At 46.7% G+C, this 25289-nt stretch overlaps 1 protein-coding gene and 1 pseudogene across 2 annotated transcripts in view; one reads left to right on the top strand and one right to left on the bottom strand.

Annotated features, from left to right (window-relative positions):
- Positions 1-25289, bottom strand: part of Lyrm4 (LYR motif containing 4) — a 119956-nt gene that overhangs the window by 2182 nt on the left and 92485 nt on the right. The window lies entirely within an intron of this gene.
- Positions 7572-8910, top strand: LOC127664754 (histone deacetylase 1-like; annotated as a pseudogene).

The raw sequence follows: 25289 nt of genomic DNA, 5'->3' as shown, positions 1-25289 counted from the left end.
GGGTTTCTCACTCATGGCACTTCCCGGGCGATACTTTAAGGAACAAACAGAACTGGGGAGAAATAGGACCCCTGTCTGGATCGCAGCACTTGGACACTCTCTATGGACCAGCTAGGGCGAGAAATTGCCCTTTACAAAGGGAAATGAGAGCACACTCCCAAAGGCCAGGGCTGCCACCCAGAGTGGTCATGTGTCACAACCCAGATTCTCTCAAGGGTTTCCTCCCTGCTACCTCCAACTCCTCAAGGATTTTCTTTGAAGCTCTGGCTGTCTGAATCATGCTTTGTTGATCTGACTGGTCACAAACTCAGAGATTCACCTGCCTCTGCCCCAGTGCTGGAATTAAAGGCATGCACTGTAACAAAGGGCCTTCTCAAGGGTTCTTTTCCTTCCTTGATGCTGTGGTTTACAGAGAAGGCCTGGGGCAAGGGAGTATGTCCTGAGGAGCACAGTTGGTACGGCTCACTGGACCAATGTTGGCAGTTGCAGTGGCCTCCTGACTTCCCTCCTCCCCATGCATTTGTCTTGCATGCAGTCTGCACTTGAGCAGGCAGGCATCAGTGCAGCTGCCCCAGTTGCCAGCAAAGGCAGGGATGAGCACTTTAGAATAATCCTGGACAAAATCACCATGATGAACTTGCTTCTGTGTTTGTGGTGAATGCGAGGTGGATGGGACCTGGGACACTGCATTTCTCAGAAGCAGAACTGAACACTTTGATAAATATGGCTGTAACCATCTTTAGGTCTGTGATCAGGGAGGTAGAGCTTTTGTGCTCATTCATTCATTCATTCATTCATTCGATCTCTAAGGAATCATATCACAATCCTAGTGAATAGAGTCAAGGACTTCTTTGGGATTTTCTTTGTCCTTTTCGGTTTTTCAAGACAAGGTTTTTCTGTGTAGCCCTGGCTGTCCTGGAACTCACTCTGTAGACAAGGCTGGCCTCAAACTCAGAAATCTGCCGCTTCTGCCTCCCAGGAGCTGAGATTTTCAACGTGACAACCTTAATTTGCTGCTGATGGATTGAGCCACGTGTCTTGCTTTTTTCCCTTCTCCCTCACTCCGGCCCCACTCACTCCGGGGAGCCACATGTCTTAAGAGAAAGACCAGCGCTTTTCTCAACCCTGAATATTTGTAATATATATTAGTAAACTGTAAAAAGTATATATTAATAAATTTGTAAAATATATTAGTAAATTGTTTGGTGCTGTGTAGCTCATTGAGAAGCTGGCTCTGGAGGCTCAGTTGCCCCCAGCCCCATTTCAGACCCAAGCATGTTTATCTCAGCATATCTCCAAAGACCATTGTCTACCCATCCCTGTGAGAAGTATAAAGGAGAACAGAAACCAGCTCCAGCATGAAGATGCCGTGTCCTTGAGACTGCGAGAGCAGAACATAGCTGGGAGGTAAACCATTCCAGGCACCTTCCCAAAGTGAGACTCTGCTACTGTTTACCCCACGACAAACATGAAATGCCTGTGGTGGACAGCTAATTAGAACTCTCACCCAGGAATAGATATTCTTTCTGGGACCTTCTTCAGCACACACTCTGGCTGACTGCTCTGGTTCTAGGAGTTTGCCCAATTGGTTTCTGGACGTTATATCTGACATCATGGCCTCTGGTCTTTTTACTGTTTTAGTTTTTGACTCCTGCTTGCTGTATACTTAATAAATTTACTCCTTCAAAACCAAAAGCATGGCTAATGTGGATCTCTCTCTTCTGAAATAAACCCATGTGTTCGCCAGCAAAGTGTTTTCAGAAAAGTTAAAATACAAAGACCTCTTTAAACAAAGTAACCAAATCACTATTTTTGGAAATATCTACATAACTGAGCTAGGTGACATATATGTGACTTTATTTAACAGTTCAAATGGGTCAACTAGGTGGGCGTGGGTTTTATATTTGGTCTATTTTGGAGCATTAACAGGAGCCTTTTTTTCTGTTTTTTTGTTGTTGTTGTTGTTGTTATTATTTTAGTTTGTTTTGGTTTGGTTTTGTAAGACAGAGTCTCTCTCTATATCCTTAGTTCTGGCTGTGCTGGAACTCACTAGGTAGACCAGGCTGGTCTTGAACTCACAGAGATCCACCTGCCTGAGTAATGGAATTAAAGTAGGCCCAAGAAGGGCACCCGGGTTTACAGCTGCCCTTCTTGGCAGCTCTGACAGATGAATACCCTGTGGGTGACTGACAGAGCTCTCCATCCTCTTCCAGGCTCCGTGGGAGGGGATTATATAAAAGCCCTGTAACAGAGCTGTTCCACAGCAGGTCAGACCGCTGGGAGTCACTCAGAAATTGCTGTTTTGTGAGGAGCAGAGACTGAGGACTGAGGAGAAACTCAGATGGCAGACAGTCGACTGGCTAGTGCCCTTTGATGCTCAGCTTGTGTAGTGAACGTTCTGTCATCTCCAGATCCATTGTGGATGCCTCTGGTAAAGCGCTGGGATCTCAGAATGCCTTGGTCTTGTAGATGGGGTGCTGGGCCACAGTCCCATCTCTACCTGAAGGAATGTTCTCCTTGTCTTCCCTTTGCTTCTGCTAAATGACAGACCTGAGCACTGCCTGGTGATCTTTACAGCCCCTGTTGCTCCAACAGTCTGAGCTCTCAACTGAGTTCTCTGAGCCAGTGTATCTCTGTGCTGTGAGGTCTCTGAGCCAGTGTGGTACCTCTGTGGTGTGAGATCTGAGCCAGTGTACCTTTGCAGTGTAAGGTTTCTGAACTGCTGTACCTGTGTGGCTGTATGTTTTGTAGCCAGGGGTGTTTTCCTGTAGTGTGAGGTCCCTCAGCCAGGTCCCTGTGTGGTGTAAGGCCCCTGGTAAGAATCTGGCCAAGGAAGACGTGAGGAAGAGCAAATGTCCTGAGGTACCTGGAGGTGGGGCTGTTTCCTGCCCTCTCCCAGCAGGTGGCTTTCCTCCTAACCATCTGCTACCCACAGGTCATCAGCTCAGGGATAAGTCAGCAGTCTGCTCTCTTCTCTGAGTAGCCTGCAGCCCGAATGTGGTTTATGCCTAGGCCTGGATGAGGTGAGCACTTAAGTCCATGCCATCTTCCCCACTCGTGCTCACAAGTCAGGAGGATGAACTGTTCGCAATACATCACTGAGTCCTACAGTGTTGGCGGACAACAGGGCCTGGCAGACGACTGGGTACTGATCTGAGGGCAAGGCTCTGCAGCGAGATGGAGACAGGAAGGGCTTATAGGCGTAAAGTTGGTCACCATCATACAGCAAACAGGCACTTGCTGGACAAAAGATGCAGAGCATGGTCCCACTTGTCACTCAGGCTGAAGGATGAGCATCCCCTGCTCTGGCGGACCTAGAGGACCCCAGGTGAGACACCCAGGAGTTAGGGTGGACCTTGCAGAGTCAGTGGCTGTAAGGCAAGGGCTCAGAGAAGCTGTGCCTGGGGCAGGGCTGGGGACAGGCCCGTGCAAGGGCAGCAGTACAGAAGCACAAGAGGGCTTGGGCCTTGAAAAGGGCTCATCCTGGAAGCAGAGGGATGGGGTCATAGGACAGAGAATAAAATGAAGACGACATAGGCTAGATAGAGAGATCGTGGTTCCTGAACCATTGTGAGAAAAGTGAGAGCTGTAAAATGTGTGTAGCAGAGAACTGACTCAGACCTGGGTGGCAAGATCCTTTTCAGATCCCTTTCTCCCGCTGTGAGATCATCATCATAATCCTAATTATTATTTGTTGTTTGAGATGGGGTTTCTCTGTGTAGCCCTGGCTCTCCTGGAACTTGTTCAGTAGACCAGGCTGGTCTTGAACTTAGCGATCACCCACCTCTGTGCTGGAATTACAGGTGTGCACCACCACTGCTTGGCAAGAGCTATTTATTCTGGCTCACGGGTTCACAGGCATTTTCTAGCAGGGAAGTCAGGTTGTAGGAATGTGACACAGCTGTTAACCCAGGGTAAGAGCAGACAGGGACGAGTGTAGGCGCCTACTGTTCTTCTAGCATTCTCACTTTTCTACAGCCCAGGACCCAAACAGAGGAACAGTGCCCCTACTTTCAGGCTGGGTCAGGAACAGAGGCATTTCCTGCTGCATTTCTAACAAACCCCTCCCCTCCCTTGCTATGACAGTGAGCCTAAAGCAAGTATCACAAACCCCAGTAACCTAGGGCAGGGAAACGGACAGAGGCCAAATGTACCCAACTTACAATCTACTTTGACCCAGGTATCAGTTAGGATTTTTTCATCGTTTCTTTTTTTTTTTTTGTTTTCCACACAGAGTTTCTCTATGTAGTCTTGGCTGTCTCAGACTTGATCTGTGGACTAGGCTGGCCTCAAACTCTTGAGATCTTCGGCCTGTCTCTGCCTCCCAAGTGCTGGGATGAAAGGACATACCCCCAACTCTTAAATAAATCTGTCCAGTTGTGTAATTCTATGGGGCTCATGCAATCAGATCTTGATAATGTGAGCAGTGTTAACTACACATAAGGGTGACTGCGATCTACCTGTCTTGAGTCTTGTGTGTGCTACATCTCTAGTTGTCCACTGCAATCAGTCTGTGGCTCTCCAGCTTCTGCGCCTCTCTACCTAGTTTACTATCCAGAGAGGCCTCTCTGATGTTCACCTGAGCAAAGCCTGCCCGCCCTCTGGCCCAGAGGCTGAGGCCTCCCTGGTCTCTTCCCTGGTCTTCCTAGGAGAGCATGACAGAGATGCAACACTCCCATGATGTTCACACACTTCCTGACTTTAAATGCGCTTGCTCTGGTGACTGATGGAAGGAGGAGCCAGGAGGGCATGGGGTGTGAGGATAGTGACAGGGGCATCTCACAAGCAGTTGCTATCTGTCAGGCGCTGCTCTAAGTGCCCAGGAGTATTTCACGTAAGAGACTATAACTTGTTTTGCTTTAATAATCACTAAAGGCATGTCCTTGCTCTGGTGTTCACACTGTCCTTCCATTTCACACACTGCAGCCAGTTCCACAGTGATCCACACTGAACACATGATAAAAGCCAGTGCAGTACCAACTGTCACAGTAACTAAAACCACACCAAAACACAGCCTTAATCAGGACGGCGTGGTACTGATGTGATGGCTGCACGTGTAAGACAGCCGCTGCTGCCGAGCACTGCAAGCTGAGTTCAGTCCTCTGGACTTACAGGGTGGAAGAGAAGAACTGATCTTGCATGTTATCCTATGATATTTACATACATGCTTGTAGCATAGTCTGTGTGCTACACATATGCACACATAAATGTAATATTTAAAAAACAGAAAGAAATATGCATGATCTTCAGGAATAACTAGAAAAACTTAAAAATGTAGGCTGGGTATGCTGATGCAAGTTTGTAATTCCTGCGCCCAGGAGGCAGTTTGTCAGCCTGGGACACAGTGTTTTCCACAGTGGCCAGCGCTCTATGTAGTGAGACTGTATTAGAACAAATAACACAATTATCCTTCTGCCTAAACTTAGAAATTTAGGCTACTCCCTCCCCTGCAAGCTTTCATGCTATAGTTCTAGACTAACCTACAGCTAGCTATGTAGCCCCGACTGGCCTCAAACTCCTGGAAATCTGAAACAGAAGTTTTGGTGAAATGTGAGCTCAGCCATCTCACCGAAAGGCATCATCATTTATTGGGCTACTGAAGAAGAAGAGGATACAGCTGCACGCAGAGCTCATGACCCCAGCCTCACACTGAGGTAGGAGGAGGACTGGAGCCAGCCTGGGCTCCACAGGAAGACCTGATACAGGGACGAGACAAAACAGAGCCAGACAGACAAACCACCAAAAGACAATGATGTCAAATCAGAGAGCAATGTGAAAATGAAACTCTGAAATCATTGTTGGGATTCAACCAAAAGAGCAGGGCATTTGCCAGAGGTGAGCGGTCAACACATCAGAGCCTTTCACACTGGAGCCTGACATCAGTTAGCTGACAGTCTTACTCTTGGGGATTTGGGCCTAGACCTGAAGGGGTTATTAAGAGCATTTCTCTGAAGTATCCTATAGATCCTTACGTATATAGCATATAGTGCTCTATATTTCTGTTTATTTTAACCTAAAAATGTTTTTCCCAGGGTGATCATGAATTTCTGGGAAGGTATACTGAATTTATCTTGGGCTTCCAAACATTCAGTTTCAGAAGCACATTTTAAAGCTCTCTCACTCTCTCAACATGCTTACACTTAACAGGGGATTTGGAAGGCAATAAATAGAACAAAACACCTTTCAGCTACCAATTAATGAATCTCCAATGGAATTCCAGCTTGAGGCTTCTTTGCAGAGGGCAAGTAACCAGCTGCCCACTGTCCCTGGCCTGCACTGCAGAGGGTGAGCACAGCTTCAGGACCTTTGGCTTATACAGAGCTGGACAGCTTGTCCACCTGCAATCCATTCAGCCACTCTCTGCAGCACCACTGCAACCTTGACACTACTGCCCACCCTGTCTGTAAGTCCCGAGTTAGAGACACCGGGGCCTTCTTAATGAGGACAGAGGTGGTGACATAATACTTGTACCTGTGTAGTAACTGCTGCTGGCAAGAGTAAAGAAGAACATTGGGGTGGGGCTCACTAGTAGAGCAATTGCGTGGCAATTTTCAGGTATAATTATTGGCAAGGAAAAAAGAGGAAAAAAAAATCAACTACACTCCTTCCTTACACCCACACCACAGCCAGCAATTATTGTCATCCTTGATCGTAGGGACAGAGAAAGCAGACAAGTGTGCGTGCTCTCATCAACATCCCTGCATCCTGTGTAAAATGGCTGCCCATGCACGATTAGTGATATACAGCGATCCTTCTCCCAAGCGTTCTGGTTTGGACAAGGGATGACATGGTTCTCTAACTCTCTCCTGCTGTCACCAACTTTCTGATCCATCTTGTTGCCTCCTGCGTGTTTGATATTCAGTTACAGAAGCAAGCCCACTATGTGAGGGCCGTTGTGTCCCAGGGGAAACATCACTATTTTGAGGGATCTCAGAGAACTGTGGCCTCTAAGGAGTCTGAAGTCACAGTCAGAAGGCTTCCCATTTCAAAAAGCTTTTGGTTCTTGCTACAGGGACAGGTCTGTTTTGAATGGACACATGTGTGGGTGCAGAGGCTCCTAACAAGTCCATATCAATACATAATAAGGGGGAGGGGGTCAGCTTTTCCAGGTTGTCACTGCCTGGGCGACACTAGAGTTGCTCATTAAGGAAGCCATGGCATGAGGGGAAGGGAAGCAAGCCACTGCTCTTTTCTTCTGATAGACACTCTTGGGTAATAAGTGACTGGGAGTGTAATCTAAGGAGACCTGGGCCAAGCACTTACCCTTACTATGATTACTGAGTGAGTACTCTTTAAAAAAAACAAACCAACCAGCTAACCAACTAACCCAGAATGGAGCAGTTTCTTACTAAGTCCTTCTAGAAGGTAAGGCTATACACAATAAATGAGATGGAGAGACTGCAGGTATGGTGCTGCTGTATGACGTGAGGGCCTGTACACTGTTCTCAAGAGCTAGTGCTTGCGAATGCTTCCAGCTCTGGTCTGGACCAGCACGCAGGGTAGGGAGGTGGTTAAGAACAGGAGACATGAGCAGACAGGAGACTGCTGGGAGGGGCTGGGCAATGAGCAAGATGGCGCAGACTCGGGGCTCCAAGAGACAAGTCTGTTACTACTATGATGGGGATGTTGGGAACTACTATTATGAACAAGACCACCCAATGAAGACTCCCCAAATCTGCAGGACTCCCAATTTAATTCTTAACTATGGTCCCTACCGAAAGATGGAAATCTATTGTCCTCACAAAGCCAATGCTGAGGAGATGACCAAGTATCATAGCAATTACTACATTAAATTCTGTTCCATTTGTCCGGATAACAAGTTTGAACACAGCAAGCAGATATAGAGATTCAACATTGATGAAGACTGTCCAATATGACTTAAATTCTGTAAGATGTGTCTACTGGTGGCTTTGTGGCAAGTGCTGGGAAACTTAAAAAGCAGCAGATGGACATCTCTGTGATATTCACCATGGTGATGGCGTGGAAGAGGTCTTCTATACCACGGACTGGGTTATGACTGTGTCCTTTCATAAATATGAAGGATAATTCCTGGAAACTGGGGACCTATGGGATAATGGGGCTGGCAAAGGCAAGTACTATGCCATTAACTACCTACTCCAAGATAGGAGTCATGATGGGTCCTAGGAAGCCATTTTCAAACCAGTCATGTCCAAAGCAGCTCTAGCCTATTGCAGTGGTCTTACAGTGCGGCTCGGATTCCCTGTCTGGGGATTGGTTATGTTGCTTCAATCTGACCATCAAAGAGTATGTGGAGTTCATCAAGAGTTTCAACTAGCCTATGCTAGTGCTGGGAGGAGGCAGCTAAGGAGGTGGCTATGACATCTGTAATGTTGTTCCATGCTGGACAAAACAGCTGTGGCCCTGGACACAGAGCCTAAAGAGCTATACAGAGTCTATACAATGACTCCTTTGAATGCTTTGGACCATATTGTAAGCTTCACATCAGCCCTTCCAGTATGGCTAACCAGAACACTAATAAATACAAAAGATCAAGCAGAAGCTCTTTGAGAACTTGAGAATGCTGCCCTATGTCCTGGCAATCCCAGAGGACAGTGGAGCTGAGGATGAGGAAGATGCTGACACGAATTCTCTGGTTCAGATGAGGAGGGAGAAGGTGGTCAGAAGAACTCTTTTAACTTCAAAAAAGCCAAAAGAGTCAAAACAGAGGATGAAAGAGAAAGATCGAGAAAAGAAGTCACAGAAGAGGAGAAAACCAAGGAGGAGAAACTAGAAGTCAAAGGGGTCAAGAGGTCAAGTTGGCCGGAGCGAGGCCTGCAGCTGTCTACTTCCCCAGTTCCCCCCTTTTCCTTAATCTCTCAGATTTCATACTTTTTAATTCCTTCGTGTATTTATATGAAATATATTAAATATAACGTCCCCAGGGACTAGATCGGAACTGGGGCCCGGGCCCAGGGCAGTGGTTTTGGGAGACCTCTTCCCAGAGCTACCTTGCCCACCCTGCCCCAGGTCTTAGGTTTGAACCATGTAGGGTCTGAGTGGAAAGAAAAGAACCAGAAGACAAAATCCTGAACTTCCAAGTGTCTGTATAGGAGCTCTGTTAAGATGGCCTTATTAGGGTTTCTCCAAGGGGTCACTGGGTCTTCTGGGGCCCCTTCAGGCTTAGGTAATCTCAGCCGTTTTTAGATTGGTTTTTTTATACTTCTCCACTGGTCTTGGGCAAGCAGAAAATCTTACATTGCCCTGTCTTCCCAGTTCTGCAGGTGGAGGCTGTTAGCCTAGTTTCCTTTTTGAGATATTTTCATTTAGTGAGACTCTCTGTAATAAAACAGCACATTTCTATAGAAAGAGAAAGACAAAACCAAGAGCAGGAGACAGGCACTCATTCTTCTAGCATATTCTCCCACCGCTGCTGGGCTGGGGTAGAACTGGTCAGGCAGGGAGACAAACGTGCCTGGCTGGAATCGCTAGGAGCCTCGTGGAGCATTACATAACAGGCTCTGTGAAGTGAAAGCATCCAAACAGTAGATCCAACTCAGGCACCCAGCCCTTCTTGGAAATGAGCAAAACCCGAGACCCAAACATCACGTCAGAGTACAACTTGGTTCTTTGCCAGGCATGGTGACAGCAGAGTCTGGGCGCATTGCCAGAGAGAATGTTCCACTGGAGGTCATGCTCCTGCACTAAGGGTGAGACCCAAGCTTGGTACACGTCAGCCGTTGAACTCAACTCTGAGGTCACCAGCACCTCAGCAGTAGGCCCTGTCCCGATTCAGTCAGTGGCGAGGCTGTGCGAATGCTCACTATCCCTCCTTGGTTACAGGCCAGAGGAGCAAACTCCCGTGAAGTGGAAACTTCTAGTTCTTTGGAAAGCTAGGTATATCAAATGACGATTTGCTGGAGCACACAGGTGAAAGGATGTCTTGCTAAAGCAAACTGTTTTCCTGAAGCAGACACAGGTGAAAGGGTGTTTGGACATAGCAGGCATGTGAAAGGATGCTTGACAAAGGAGTATAAATATGACCCCACAGACAGTGGGAGAGGGCACTAGCCTAGGTGTGGTTTGCTCTGCACATACTGTTCGATAAAGACATGCATATATTGTTCGCCTTACATAGTGTTGTTGAGCTCAAGTTGTGATAACTCCAACACTGCCCAAGAACTGCCTGTGAGGTTCCTGTGGCAGCTTGCAGCTTCTGTGGTCTCGCCTTAGGCCAGTTATTAAGCTGGGCGGTTTCTTCAGGATTGAACTACAGTTGCTGGTTGGTGCCTGATGTTTGCCTGCTGAAAGGACTGGACTGTAGCTGCCAGTTAGTGTGTGGTATCTGCCTGCCTAGTGGACTGGTCTGCAGCTGATGAATCATATTCGGTGTTTGCTACAGGACTAAACTGCTGCCTAAGAAAATCAAGATCGCTCTCAAAGAACTATTGCTGAACAGGTCCACTTCCCCCATACCCTAATAACTTTTCTCTTCCACTAACTCTGCTGGGTGGTGGACTAGAGGAGAGGTTGAATCCTTATTAAAAGTAGGTTGCAAAAAAAAAAAAAAGTCTGCCTATCTCCGGACTATATGTCTGTCCCCTGCTCTGGGGAGCATCTCTGATGAACACTGGGCTCAGGTTGCCCTAGCTATTCACTCCCACAGGACCACTGTTATTAGGGTGACTGAGAAGGCAGGCTCAGAGATGCTGCTCAGGACAAGGCCAGCCCTGCTCATACCACTGCAGATGCTCCAGCATACCTCTGCTTCAGCTGCCTTCACTTTGTCATTGTAACCAGGTGCTAACTGCCCAGCACTGACCATACTTGGCTGGACAGGGAACAGTTCTGCTGTCTGCACTGCTTTATGTGATTCTCTAGGTTTTGGACTTTGTGGGCTTCCAGAATTGAGGGGTCATTACTGAGAGTCATGGTTTCCTCAGTTCTGAACCAAGCAGAACCCAAGCCAAGGTAAAAGTCTCACAGAGGAGTCAGTGCTAAAAGACTCAGGGTAGGAGTCAGGGTCACACTCATTGTTAGATTCAGGCCTGTGTAATGCTCTCATTTCAAAAGCTGCCTGGGCAGGTTTGATGAAAAAGTTCCCCATGATTCACTGTAAGTGTCCTCTTTTCTGATTGTGCTCAATCATTTCGTACATCCAGTGCTTTCCAGAAGTTTCTCTGGGTGCATTCTATCCCAAACATTCCTAACAGGATGCTGACAGCTGGCAGCAGGTCCCCTTCCTGTGCCCCCATTTCTGACGTCAATGAAGCACATGCTAGAGAGGCTGGGAAACAATAGAAGCAAAGGGCAAGAGTGTCAGCAGGCAGGGTCCTACAGCGGTTCTCCTGCTGGCCACCCAGGGAGCTGCCCTCGTCCTTGGGGCCCACAGGCCCACAGGGAGATGTGAGTGACACCCAAGGACTTGTGGTATGCAGTTATCAGTAATTGCTTTCCAGTGCTTCAGCATTGGCAAGAATGACACTGCAATCCAGGGTCACTTCTGACTAACTGCGCACCCCCATGTCTCTCCCTCTAGCAGTCAGGTTATAGAGCACACCACAACAGTTACTGAGAGAAAACTATCGGTGTAATCCAGACTGCCTGGCAGGGCCTCAGAGGGCCCCAGTCCTATGTGAGACCTTATTCCAGCTCAGTGGCAAGAAGACAGGAGCCGTGCGGGAAGCATTCAGAAAGAGCTGACAGCATGCAGAAGAATGCGAATTGATCCATCCTTGTCTCCTTGTACTAAGCTCAAATCCAAATGGATCAAGGACCTCCACATAAAGCCAGACACTCTGAAGCTAATAGAAAAGAAACTGGGGAAGACCCTTGAGGACATCGGTACAGGGAGAAAGTTTCTGAACAGGACACCAATAGCGTATGCTCTAAGAGCAAGAATTGACAAATGGGACCTCATAAAATTACAAAGTTTCTGTAAGGCAAAGGACACCATCAAGAGGACAAATCGGCAACCAACAAATTGGGAAAAGATCTTCACCAATCCTACATCAGATAGAGGGCTAATATCCAATATATATAAAGAACTCAAGAAGTTAGACTCCAGAAAACCGAACAACCCTATTAAAAAATGGGGTACAGAGTTAAACAAAGAATTCTCTCCTGAAGAACTTCGGATGGCGGAGAAGCATCTTAAAAAATGCTCAACTTCATTAGTCATTAGGGAAATGCAAATCAAAACAACCCTAAGATTTCATCTTACACCAGTCAGAATGGCTAAGATTAAAAATTCAGGAGACAGCAGGTGTTGGAGAGGGTGCGGAGAAAGAGGAACACTCCTCCACTGCTGGTGGGGTTGCAAATTGGTACAACCACTCTGGAAATCAGTCTGGCGGTTCCTCTGAAAACTGGGCACCTCACTTCCAGAAGATCCTGCTATACCACTCCTGGGCATATACCCAGAGGATTCCCCACCATGTAATAAGGATACATGCTCTACTATGTTCATAGCAGCCCTATTTATAATTGCCAGATGCTGGAAAGAACCCAGGTATCCCTCAACAGAAGAGTGGATGCAAAAAATGTGGTATATCTACACAATGGAGTACTATTCAGCCATTAGAAACAATGAATTCATGAAATTCTTAGGCAAATGGATGGAGCTAGAGAACATCATACTAAGTGAGGTAACCCAGACTCAAAAGGTGAATCATGGTATGCACTCACTAATAAGTGGTTATTAACCTAGAAAACTGGAATACCCAAAACATAATCCACACATCAAATGAGATACAAGAAGAAAGCAGGAGTGGTCCCTGGTTCTGGAAAGACTCAGGGAAACAGTATTTGGCAAAACCAGAACGGGGAACAGGGAAGGGGTGGGAGGGAGGACAGGGGAAGAGAAGGGGGCTTACGGGACTTTCGGGGAGTGGGGGGGGGCTAGAAAAGGGGAAATCATTTGAAATGTAAATAAATTATATCGAATAAAAAAAAGAATGAAAAAAAAAAAAAAGAGCTGACAGGGAAGTGCAGGGAACCAGGACATCAGCAGCACCGTGGGCACGGGGCAGGCACAGACTCTAGCACAGGAACAGGAACCAAAGAGCTACTTCCTGAATGTTCCTCCAGAACCCCCAGGTCACAGGGTCAAGGAGACATTTAAGTTCATGTGCAAGATTCTTGCCTTTCTTGAAATGTCTGGGTGAAGAAGACTCTTGGCTAGGGGATAGGACAAGGCTTCTATACCAGACTTGTGAAAATGCCAAGCTATACCATCCCTAAATAAAGAGCTGCTCCCTAAGGCTACACCTTTCTCAGACGCCTGGCCCTCACATTCGCGAATGTGACTGTCTCCTTCCCCCCAGATGCCCCATGCTTATAGTTGTCTGTCAATGCCCCTTACTCTGCTTTCCAGCTTGGCCATCTTTCATTCGAATGACCATGGCCAGGCCTCAAGGACAGTGCAATGCCTTGTACGTTGTCACCCATAGCGATGGGGCTCAGTAGTCTGGGACACTACTGTGAAGGGTTCTAGACTGTGGGGACAGGCTGCTGGTCATGATGTTCAAGGGAAGCAAGAGTCCCATGGCCCTTAGTTTACTGTAGGAAGTTCCTCTGGATGAGGCAGGAAGAGAGGGCACAAGTGGCCCTGAATGCCAGTGGCCCTCGTGAGGCCAGCTTTTGCTTCCTTGGGTCAGCTACTGGAGGTGGCAATCTGGCACAACCTCAGCTCTTCTCTCAAGGCAAGACCTGGAGCTAACTTAGTATAAGGGAAATTCACTGTGGACTTGGGAGGAAATAACACCCTTACCAAGGTCCCCCAAGGCTGTTACTGAGATTCCCTTCCAATCAGATACCAAGTGTGGTGGTTGGAACAGGAGTGGCTTCTATAAGCTTATATATTTGAATGCTTGGGCCTACTTGATGGACTATGCAATCTGGCCTTATTGGAGGAAGTGTGTCACTGGGAGTGGGCTTTGGGGTTTTAAAAGCTCAAGTTAGGCCCAAAGTCTCCCTCCTGCTGCTTGCAGATCTGGATGTAGAATTCTCACCTCCTCCAGCACCATGTCTGCCCATGTGCTGCCCCGCTTCCCGCCATGCTGACAATGGACTAAAGCTCTGAGGGTTTAGCCTCTAAACCTCTGCAAGCAAGCCTCAGTTAAATGCTTTATTAAGAGTTGTCAAAGTCATGATAACTTTTCATAGCAATAGAACTATGACACCAAGTAAGAAAAGCATCAATCTCTGAAGGCCTCCTTGGGCCCCTAGCAGAGGTGCCAACCTCCACATCTGAGCATCCTTCACCCACTTCAGCGTTCACAGTATGAGGGACAGCTCCCAGGACATGCACTGTACGGACACTAATTTTGGTGGATGAAACCAGTCTCTACCAGCCTGCGGAGGGAATGAACCAGGTCTTGAGTCACAGACCCACAGTGGCTGCAATTCACCAGTGCTCTGCAATGGGTGGGGACATGGGTCCTTTCTGCTTTTCACTGCCCAGAGCAGCTCAGGCTGATGACAGGACCCTGGCCAGCCTTGGCAGGACAAGTGGTCCTGGCTCACATCCCGCTACTCTACTGAAGCAGGAATTCATGCTAGGCAGTAGGGGAGGAGAACAAGTTGCTCCCACATTACAGCGAGGATGCACATTAGGGTTAAAAGAATGTTCAACTTAAAACTTTAAGGGTGGGAACAAGGGGCATGAGAAACAAAGTCGCTGTAGCTGGCCGGGAGTTAGCCAAGTGGACCTAATAAGAGACACACAGAGGCTCTGAGAAGTAAGGCCAGTGTCGCTCTGCTGGCTGCCTAGAGTCCATGGGACCCTCGGGAGAACACATGCTAGGCATCGTTGCTCACTTATTAACTAATCAGAAGAGGCTAAATTGTAAGTAAAGAGAGTGTCTAAAAGCCTCCATCCATTTTAGGAGATCCAAATTGCCCAAAGAATCAAGAGTTAACCATGAGGTTGTAGTTACAACTTGACAGCTGTGAGAAGTCAGTTCTCCACCATGACAAAGCACAAGCCACCATACAAGGTGAGAACAAAGAGCACAGCCAGGAAGATGTCTGCGAGGTCTATGACTAGCAGGCCAATGGCGAGAAGTCAAGATCAACAGCTCAAAGGGGGAGGGGGGCTTCAGAGATGATGGCCCGACTGAAACCCACCCGACTGGGCAGACAGGACATGACTGAGCACGGTCATCTTGTTTTGGCCAGGGGAACATATACAGAGCGTGGTTATTCTAATAGGATAAAAAATAGAATTACCTCAGCAATATCTTATTCACAAATCTCAAGTTAAGTCTTTATGCAAAGCCCCTCAGTGGTCAGCCTCTTGGGGCTCCTTTCACTCATGAAAGAGCTTTGCTTTCTTTCTTTGTTGAACCTTTATCAATCTTAGGCCTGGGGCTAGAGAGATGGCTTTGTGGTTATACATACTGGTTGCTTTTGTAGGGGACCCGGATTCGATTCCCAGAACCCACATGGTGGCACATAACTGTCTATAACTCCATTCCCAGGGGATCCAATAGGTGCCAGGCATGCACACACAAACATAAAAACAGGCAACATACATATACATACAATAAAAAACCAAAACCCAACAAACTTTAGGCCTTTCCCTCACTTTCTTCAAATTCTCACATTTTAAAAAAATTCTTCTTAGTAGGGGGGGCTGAAGAGATGGCTCAGTGGTTAAGGGTACTGAATGTTCTTCCAGAGTTCCTGAGTTCAATTCCCAGCAACCACATGGTGGCTCACAACCATCTGTAATGGGATCCGATGCCCTTAGTTACTGCTCTACTGCTGTGAAGAGACACTATAACCAAGGCAACCCTTATGAAAGAACACACTTAACTGGGGCTGGCTTACAGTCTCAGAGCCTTCGTCCACTAGCATCACGGCGGGGGGGGGGGGGGGGCATGCGGCACATGCTCCTGAAGACAGCTGCAGTGTGCATAAAATAAAATAAAAAAAATTCTCCTTAATAGCCAGGTGTGGTGGCACATACCTTTAATCCTAGTACGTGGGAGGCAAAGACAGACAGAGTTTGAGACCAGCCTGGTCTACAAAGTGAGTTCCAGGATAGCTATGGCTAAAAAAAAAAACCAAAACCAACTCTGTAATAGTCTACCTCTGATCCGGACACTGTCTGAGGGTGACATTTGCTGGCATCCTATGTCCCTGAGACATATCTACCTGGTCCCAGAAAGGTACTGTGGAACTCAAAGCTGTATCATTACGATAGCGACAGCACATCCTTACCCTCTGTGCGACCCAGGAATAGAGGCTGTTTCCAGCCACACAGCTGACACACTGCAGAAAGTAATTCAGAGTAACTGTTCCCTGGAGGCCATGGCTGTCCCTTCACACGAGCTTACCTTCAGCTGCTGAGGGGAGGGTACAAGAAAATTAATCCCTGCCCAGACACATTTTTGTCACTGCTGATTTTAAAAAGGACCCATGACTGGGGCTTTTCAATTTCAGTTGCTTCAAATAAATCCGATGATGTGCACTAACTTCACACTTCCGTAGTAGCAGCTGACACTGTTCCACATTTTAAAGTTTCCACAGTATTACACACTTTGTTGGCGTATCTGCTCCTTGTAAGGTATGGGCACTAGATATCCCATTACATCACCACACCATCACTGCCACCGCCACCACTACCTTCATCACTGGTCCCATAAGCTCATATACATGAGTGTTTAGTCTTCAGGGAGTGGAACCATTTGAAAGGGATTAGGAGGTGTGGCCTGGCTGAGTAGGTGTGGCCTTGTCAGAGGAAGTGTGTCAATGGAGGACAGGCTCCAGGTTTGAGGTTTCAGAAGCCCTTGCCAGGTGCAGTGTCTCTCAGTCTGTGGACTAGGACAGAGCTCTGAGCTCCTGTTCCAGCGCCACGTGTGCCGCCATGCTTCCTGCTGTGATGCTAGTGGACGAAGGCTCTGAGACTGTAGGCCAGGCCCCAGTTAAGTGCATTCTTTCATAAGGGTTGCCTTTTTTTTTTTTTTTTTTTTTTTTTTTGTGGTGTCTTTCAGCAATAGAGCAGTGACTAAGTCGCTTACCACTATTACCAAGGCCACTGCCACTATGTCTACTTTACGGGTACAGAGATTAAGGGTCTAAAGGTAAATCTAGTTATCAAACTTCATGGAGTTAAACTTAGTACTTTGACTTGAAGCTTATTTCTAAATGTAATTTTTAATCTACATACAAAATCTCCATTAATCCTATGAATATGATATAGATTAAAAAGTCTGTGTAAAAAAAATTAAAACAAATAAAGACCCACAATCTCTCACCATAACCAAGCTTTACCTCTGCATATAAATCCTGCGATAGTTTAAAATGGCCAGGCAGTCATTAGCTTCATATGTAGACTTGTGCTGCCTGATGTTACTAATTGGATTTTTTGGGGGGTCCTGGGATAGAACCTAGGGCCTTCAGCATGTGTGGTACCCTAACACTGAGTTAAAACTAACTGATGTGAACTGAAGTTTGTGGGAAAAAAGCCACACCTTTGTTAGATTCTGCAAGGATGACTGAGCAGATTCTCTGACTGAGGAGAGTTGGAATGTTGCAAATCCAGAGCCAAATTATCTTGGGCTATCTTTAGTCCATCCTTGTGACTATCATGTGAAACCTTTTGGTAGGTATTAAGAGATAATTAGTAACCATTAACCCAAAAGCTAAAAATGCTATCAATACCTGAAATCTACATCAGAGATTTCCTCACCTTCCTACAATCTGCTTACCTGATGTTCTCACCAATGTATTTACAAATCATTTTGACTTTTGACTTTCTTTTGCTCTTAACTATAAAACATGGTATTTGGGGCAAAGTGAAACCTCACATTCTTGGGCAGTGACCACTCACATCTGGCTCCAGAATAAACCCCTTTTGTCTTTGAAGTGAAAGCTTTGTTTTGTGTTGCCAGCAGCATTCTCTCACGACACAGCAACACTGCATTTCAGTAGCTGGAGCCGCAGCCTCAGCTAAACATGAACAACTAGGGCTGTTTGGTGTGGTAACTCAGGCTTGTAATCCCAACAGGAAGTGGGGGGGCAGAGGCAGAAGAGTCCCAGCTCTGACGTCAATCTGCACTCTCCAGGGGTCTCCAGGTCAGCCTGGGCTTCAGTGGGAGAAAAAGTCTTTCCTTATCCTCGTGTCTTTGCTGTTTCCCTCACTTTCCCCCCTCCTGAGCCAGGTGTGGTGATGTGAATGAAAAGTCTCCCCCATAAGCTCACGTGTGTGAGCACTTGATCCTCAGCTGGCGGTACTGCTTGGGAAAGTTTTGGAACTTTAGGAGGTGGGGTCTTGCTAGAGAAAGTATGTCACTGGCTTTGAGGGTTTACAGCCTTGCCTTACGTCCTGCGTGCGGACAAGACTGTTAGTGACCAGCCAGTCCCATCCTACTGCCTCTCCTGCACCTTGCTTCCTTAAGCTCATCAGTCACGGTATTTGACCACAGTCATAGCAAAGGAACCGAACAACCTCTTCCTCTAGGTGGGAAGCATGGCACCAAGGACATCAGCAGAGGGCACAATGTTATCGTGAACACACCAGGAATCCATGCTGGCGCGGAGAGCCTCTGTGGAGGGAGCCTTCCCTCCCCACCTCTGGCTCACTCCCGCAGTGCGGTGTGAGGTGCCTGAGTGCCTGTAGCAACACCACGGTTATGTCAGTTGGTCTTTGGCACTGTTTGTCTCAACACACTATACACGTGCTGTCATTTGCTTTAAGTAGTTTATGTAATTGTTTCCGATATGAGAGGTTCAGCTCTGTGTGGCCAGGGGCTGTGTTAGCCACATGTCTTAATAGCTCTGGGAAACTAGGGAAGCCAGACTTGGCCAGTGGGTTGGGGTTCATGATCCTTTATATATAGCTGGTAGAGAAGGCCCTAGCTCTGCTTCAACATATCTCAAGCTGCTGGTGCCATCCAGAGACACTTCAGGCCAGATCAGCTTCTGCACATACCCTGCAGTGGCCCTATAGTTTATTCATCTCACTCTAACACGTTCTTCTCCAGCCTGAGAGTAAAGGGTGGACGTGGTCTGAAGCAGCATTTGGGTGGTGGACAAACACCTTGTTATGGTTGGAATCTTAGTACCCGAAGGCCCTCATAACAAAAACTTGATTATCAATGTGAGGCACTGATGGAAGGTTCTGGAACCTTTAGGGGACAGGGTCTAGAAGAAAGTTAGGTTACTGGGAGTGTGGCCATGAAGGGGATATTGGGACCTCTTCCCTTTTCCTTCTTTCTTTGCTTTCTGGCTGCCATGAGGTGAAGAGTCTTTCTCCAGCCTATGTGGTCCACAGCGAGATGTGGCCCAATAGCAAGGGAGCTAGCCAACCAGGCACTGAAACCTGTGAATCTTTCTTACTTATAGCCCTACACTTACTAACCTCCACATCCCTCTCCTGCCAGCGTCACAGACCGCTCACAAAGGGGCCACAATCTGTTCCAGTGCCTGGCATAGTACTCATTCCCTTTCTGATGAATACAGGAAAGAATTCCAAGAAAGACCTTGTCCAAGATCCCAGTAGAGCCTGGTAGGGTAGGAAGCCAGAAGGTACACGGGTGCCAGCAGAGGTGACTCTGGCGAGGGAGAGCTCCCTCTCTACGCTGCTCCCCAAGCTGTTTTCATGGACACGACACTGTCATGACACTCATGAACCAACAAGCTCTGGATCTGGAAGACTGTGCCCAGTCTTCACATATGAGTTCAGTGGCAAAAGGTGTTTTCTCTTGACCTGCCAGTCTCAAATACAATCTGGTATAGACATTGTCCAATTTCTGATGTGTTTTGGTTCACACAATGTAGATTACTACTGTACTCAGCAGCAAAAGAAAGAAAACTGTGACCTTGGACCTAACCCTGACAATGCCTGCCAGTGTGACAAGACCCTATTTCATGGTAATCTGTAGCAATGTCACCTTTTGCCTTTGCTGTGCTCAGTGGTTTCACTGGAGTGACATGCTCCCATCACTTAGCTTTGGGACCCTAATACAGGAAGCTGCAGAATTTAAAACAACCTGAGTGCTTTTAATATCCAGGATTTCTAGCTGTTGTTGATAGAAACATCCTAAATTGTGCTAAGGCAAAACTGGTTCCCCAAGAGCTGCAAGAACACAAGCTTTCCTCTGCACCGGAAGAAAGTGGTAGAAGAAACCCTTTAGATTGTTAGTCCTCAGGAAGTGTCCTGGACAAAGCAGGGCCACCACTCCAAGTAATTATAACACTCAAACTTGATGACTAGAAGCAATAGCTTCAAGATGCTGGGGAGATCGCAATGCAGCTGCTATAAACACTCACACACTCAAGGGGTGCAAACCACTGCAAGATAAAGACTAGGGAAAGGCTTGTAAAATAGCTACAGAACAGTGTGGGAATGATTTAGTGCAACTATACATCAAAGAAATGGACACGTGCTCACACAAAAAAGGTATCCAGTGATGTTCACAGTAGTACGGTTCACAGCCACAAATGAGTAGAAAGAACCCAGATGCATGTTCAGTGAGGAAGAGATGAACCAAAGGCAGGACGGTGGCAGTGAAGGCAGTGTGCCCAGACGGACCATTACTCAGCCAGAAAAGGACTGAGTTTGGACATAAACTACACCCTGAAAACAGAATATACTTTCAAATAGGTATATTTTGTGACATGGTGAATCTCAGTAAAGATGTAAAAGATCCTAAATGAGTTTGCAGTTGTTGCTCCAATGCCATCTAGACTGTGTTGTCCTATGTGTCATGGGGGCCACTGTACACTTGAAACATGGCTGATCCAAATTGACATGCTCTGTGAGTGTAAGGTACACACAGTTTCTAAGACTTGTTTTAGGCACACTGAGTTGAAGACAGCAGAATCCTAAAACTAAACTTGCCTTTTTTTTTTTTTTTTAATATTGTTACTAGGTAATTTAAGATTCCATGGCTGGTTTGCATTTGTACCTTTTATTGTCTCTCTATTGGAAGGTGCAGAAATGTTATCTTTTAAAATAATTTTTTAACTTTTAGGAAGTTTTTTTTTAGACAGCAAACTACACATTACATTATTGTAATTTACCGTATCAACCCTGACTTTTGTTTTTGAGACGGGAAGGTGACATATGCAGTCCATCGAGAGCCTTTCTGCTTCCTGCCTTGGTTTAGTCTTTCTGGTGGTACATACTTGCAGAACTACAGTGCGGGATGCAAACAGGGGAAGGGACAGTTACACATTACATATTTTTCTTTGTGGACCACCCATCAGCCCTCCACTAGGAGAGTCTGGGGATGCAATGGGGAGCAGCATCTGGGAGTGGCTGATTCTCAGTAAGATAAATAGTTCTCCACTAGGGACAGTAACACTTGAGCTGAACCCAAATGCAGGCTTCTTTCCACTGCACGCAGAGGAGTGGTTTATGGCACCTGCCAGCACTCACAGAACTGCATCTCAGACACAGTACACCATCATCTCACATCACCCACACACCTGCCTCAAACTGCGGGTGGCGTGGGCGCCCAGTGGCCTTGTAGACATGAGCCCTGTCTCTAGCACACCAATCACTAAAGGCTAAATGAAGTTGTCAGGTTTGACAGTAGCTGCACACAGTCTCCTTGAGGAAAGTCAAGGAGACAAGGCTGCTGGCTGACTGACAGCCGATAAAAACGACCACCCTTCATTTCTGCCTTTGCAGGGGCAGAGAGGATGTCTAAAGATTTCATGGCCCACTGTGAGGTAGCTGACAGTCACAAAAACAAGGATTTGGAGACGATGCCTCTCTCTCGCCTTCTTCCTCTCCAGGGCCATTCCAGGAACATGTCTTCAGAGCCCTCTGTTCACACGCCACGCTCGCACCACCTGGACATGAAGCACTGTGTGGAGAGGATCACCCTTACTGATTTGCTTCCCTTCACACTCCTGAGGAAGTTCTCATTTCACTTATCTGTAACTTACCACGTGCAAACATACACAAAAATAGTTGTTGAAGATTCTAAAGGAAGAAAAGCTTTTGGGTGGATTCACCAGGAAAACATAAAAGAAAATTGTCATACTAAAACCCAAGCATGGGAGGGCATGATGACTGATTATTTTTATCCCAGGCTTTCCAAAATACTTTTTGAAAAAAGGATAAGAAAGTGAACATGTTAGCCTGCAGATTTCGGCTAGTCTTCATCGTCTGGAAGAAGCTGAACAGGGAAAGCTGGGAACCCTCTAGAAGAAGCAGACAGCCTGGTGTGGTTTAAACCCTGCACATGAAGAAGGTTCAGGAGTCCTCCTGTGGCTGGAGGCATGTCTCAGTGTCTAGTATTTGCAATGCCCTTGCTTTCATCTGCAAAAGAGGAAGGCAAACAAAATCCTGACCCATCCATTCCATCAGAGATCCCCACCTCCCATCCCATGCCGGAAGGACTTCAAAGGAGCCCAGACTGTGCAGATGCTGGGGTCACACAAGAGACTAGGACTCATTTGATCTGGGGTGTTGTCTACATATCAGGTTTTCTAAAAATACATGTTGTTGGCTTACAGACAATTCTGCTAGACTCCTTCCAGGCACTGAGCAATAGCTTGGGTCATCATCTGCACTGCCACCAGATGCAGGTGGCCTGGCAGCCTATAAGAAGACTGCTCGTCACCCCAGCCCCACTTCTTTCTCTCCCCCTCTCTCCCTTCTCACTCTCAGTCACTCTCTCACTCCCTTCTCACTCTTGGTCACTCTCTTTATCTCTCTGTGTTCCTAGTGCTCCTGGAAGGCCTATCATTCTCTCCTGTCCTTTCTGTCCCCCTTTGTCCCCACTTTTTCTGCCCTCATGGCTCTGTCTGCCTCTACCCCTTCTCCAGGTTCTCATTCCCTTCCCTTCTCTAAAACATTCCCTTATATCAGGTCTGTTGCATGGTGTGATTTCTCAGGGGACCCCTTGGCATGGGCCCACTGCTGCGTTATCTTTCCTAACCCATGTAGCCGACAGCCTACTTTCTGTCTCCTGGACACTCCTTATGACTGGAGCCATCGTGTGTCCCACTCACTCAGTTTTTGGTATGCATCAGATGCTCATGACTGAGAGTGTGGCATGGCCACCTGGGGTGTCTCATCTTTAGGCCCTTGTAAGTAGCACTGCTATGCAATTTACACACAAGATTTTGTTTAAACACCTGTTTCAGTCTTTATTGGAGTGTGCCTGTTGGTCAGACAGCAGTTCCATGGAGAACTTATTCAGGAAACAACAAGTTATTTTCCACTCATTAGGATGGCAAACTCTTCCCAGGTTAAGTCTACTGTTAGGCCAAGACTCAACTATCAATTTTAATACAACTCGAGTAACAACAACAACAACACCCTCAAAAAACAAACAAATGACAAAGTTGATAAATCTGGACACTAAAGCTATTTCATCAAACTAGATATAAAGAAAAATATGTAAGTGGAACCTACGGATCTCTTTTAAGACATTTGAGAGGCTCTCCCCCTTTTAAAAGATTTATTTATTTTCTGTATATGAGTACATTGTTGCGGTCTTTAGACATACCAGAAGAGAGCACCGGATCCCATTACAGATGGTTGTGACCCACCATGCCCTCCTCTGGTGTGTCTGAAGACAGCACAGTATACTCATACATATAAAATAATTCTAAAACAAACAAGCAACCCCCCCCCCCAACCAAACTCTCAGCCACTGGAAAGTGACCAAGAGGAAGCCCTCACCCTCTTCACAGTGCTCCCAGGGCACTGCAGATTCCCAGCAGGTAAGAGTTTTTTTTTTTTTTAATTTTTTTTATTCGATATAATTTATTTACATTTCAAATGATTTCCCCTTTTCTAGCTCCCCACTCCCCAAAAGTCCCGTAAGCTCCCTTCTCTTCCCCTGTCCTCCCACCCACCCCTTCCCACTTCCCCGTTCTGGTTTTGCCGAATACTGCTTTACTGAGTCTTTCCAGAACCAGGGGCCACTCCTCCTTTCTTCTTGTACCTCATTTGATGTGTGGATTATGTTTTGGGTATTCCAGTTTTCTAGGTTAATATCCACTTATTAGTGAGTGCATACCATGATTCACCTTTTGAGTCTGGGTTACCTCACTTAGTATGATGTTCTCTAGCTCCATCCATTTGCCTAAGAATTTCATGAATTCATTGTTTCTAATGGCTGAATAGTACTCCATTGTGTAGATATACCACATTTTTTTGCATCCACTCTTCTGTTGAGGGATACCTGGGTTCTTTCCAGCATCTGGCAATTATAAATAGGGCTGCTATGAACATAGTAGAGCATGTATCCTTATTACATGGTGGGGAATCCTCTGGGTATATGCCCAGGAGTGGTATAGCAGGATCTTCTGGAAGTGAGGTGCCCATTTTTCGGAGGAACCTCCAGACTGATTTCCAGAGTGGTTGGACCAATTTGCAACCCCACCAGCAGTGGAGGAGTGTTCCTCTTTCTCCACATCCTCTCCAACAGCAGGTAAGAGTTTTATGGTAATGGAATTAGCTCCCTAGGTGGGGCTTACTCTACGTGCCTCAGGCCTTGACTCCTTCAAAGCCAAGAGTCTCCTTTTAAGTTTTCCAGCTGAATCCATTTAAAAGCATTTTTTATCCTTAGAATATGAAATAAACCTACAACTATGTTTTAGATGCGTCTGTATGTGGTAAGATGTATATGTCAAAACTGTACAGTTCTGGGGCGCTAAGAGCTCCACACAGTGGTGTGGTGAATGACTCCATAGGCTCACTGGTCCCCAGCTGGCAGCTCTGTTTGGGAGGGTTGTGGGACCTTTAGGCAGTAGGGCCTCAGGGGATGAAGTGCCTGTCTTGGGGGAGGGCAGGCTTTCCCTGCTCACTCTCTGCTCAGGAAGTGCAGATGCAATGCCATCACTGAGCCTCCTGCTGCCTCTGCCATGATGGACTACATCTCCCTGAAACTGGAAGGCAAAGTTAAACTCTTTCTCCCTTAAGTTGCATATGTCAAGGCATATTTTATTATAGTAACAGGAATGTAACTGGGGCAGTTATTAGTGCTAGCGCCTAGAGCATCTCACGCTTACTAACTGAAACTGTTCCTTCAACACCTCTCTCCCACTCTCTTCTCCTAGGTCGCAGTGGCCACCATTTACTTTTGGTTTCTGAGTTTGACTAGCCTAGAAACCTGGGGTATAAGTGTACTCACACAGTATGTGTTCTTTGTTACCAGTGTATTTCACTTGGCATAAGCTTTCAGGTTCACTCCTCTGGTACCTTGTGTCAGCATTCCTTCCCTCTTAAGGCAGACATTTCATTGTATCATAGACCACTATCCTCTATTCACAACTGTAATTTTACCCAAACCATTGTACTTTAACAATCTATCACCTGCTGAGAAATAGTTGAGAGTGATGTTGCTTTGAACACT

Source organism: Apodemus sylvaticus, chromosome 14 (assembly GCF_947179515.1).
Source record: "Apodemus sylvaticus chromosome 14, mApoSyl1.1, whole genome shotgun sequence".
NCBI classification, from domain to species: Eukaryota; Metazoa; Chordata; class Mammalia; order Rodentia; family Muridae; genus Apodemus; species Apodemus sylvaticus.
This window is presented reverse-complemented; position numbering and strand designations above follow the sequence as displayed.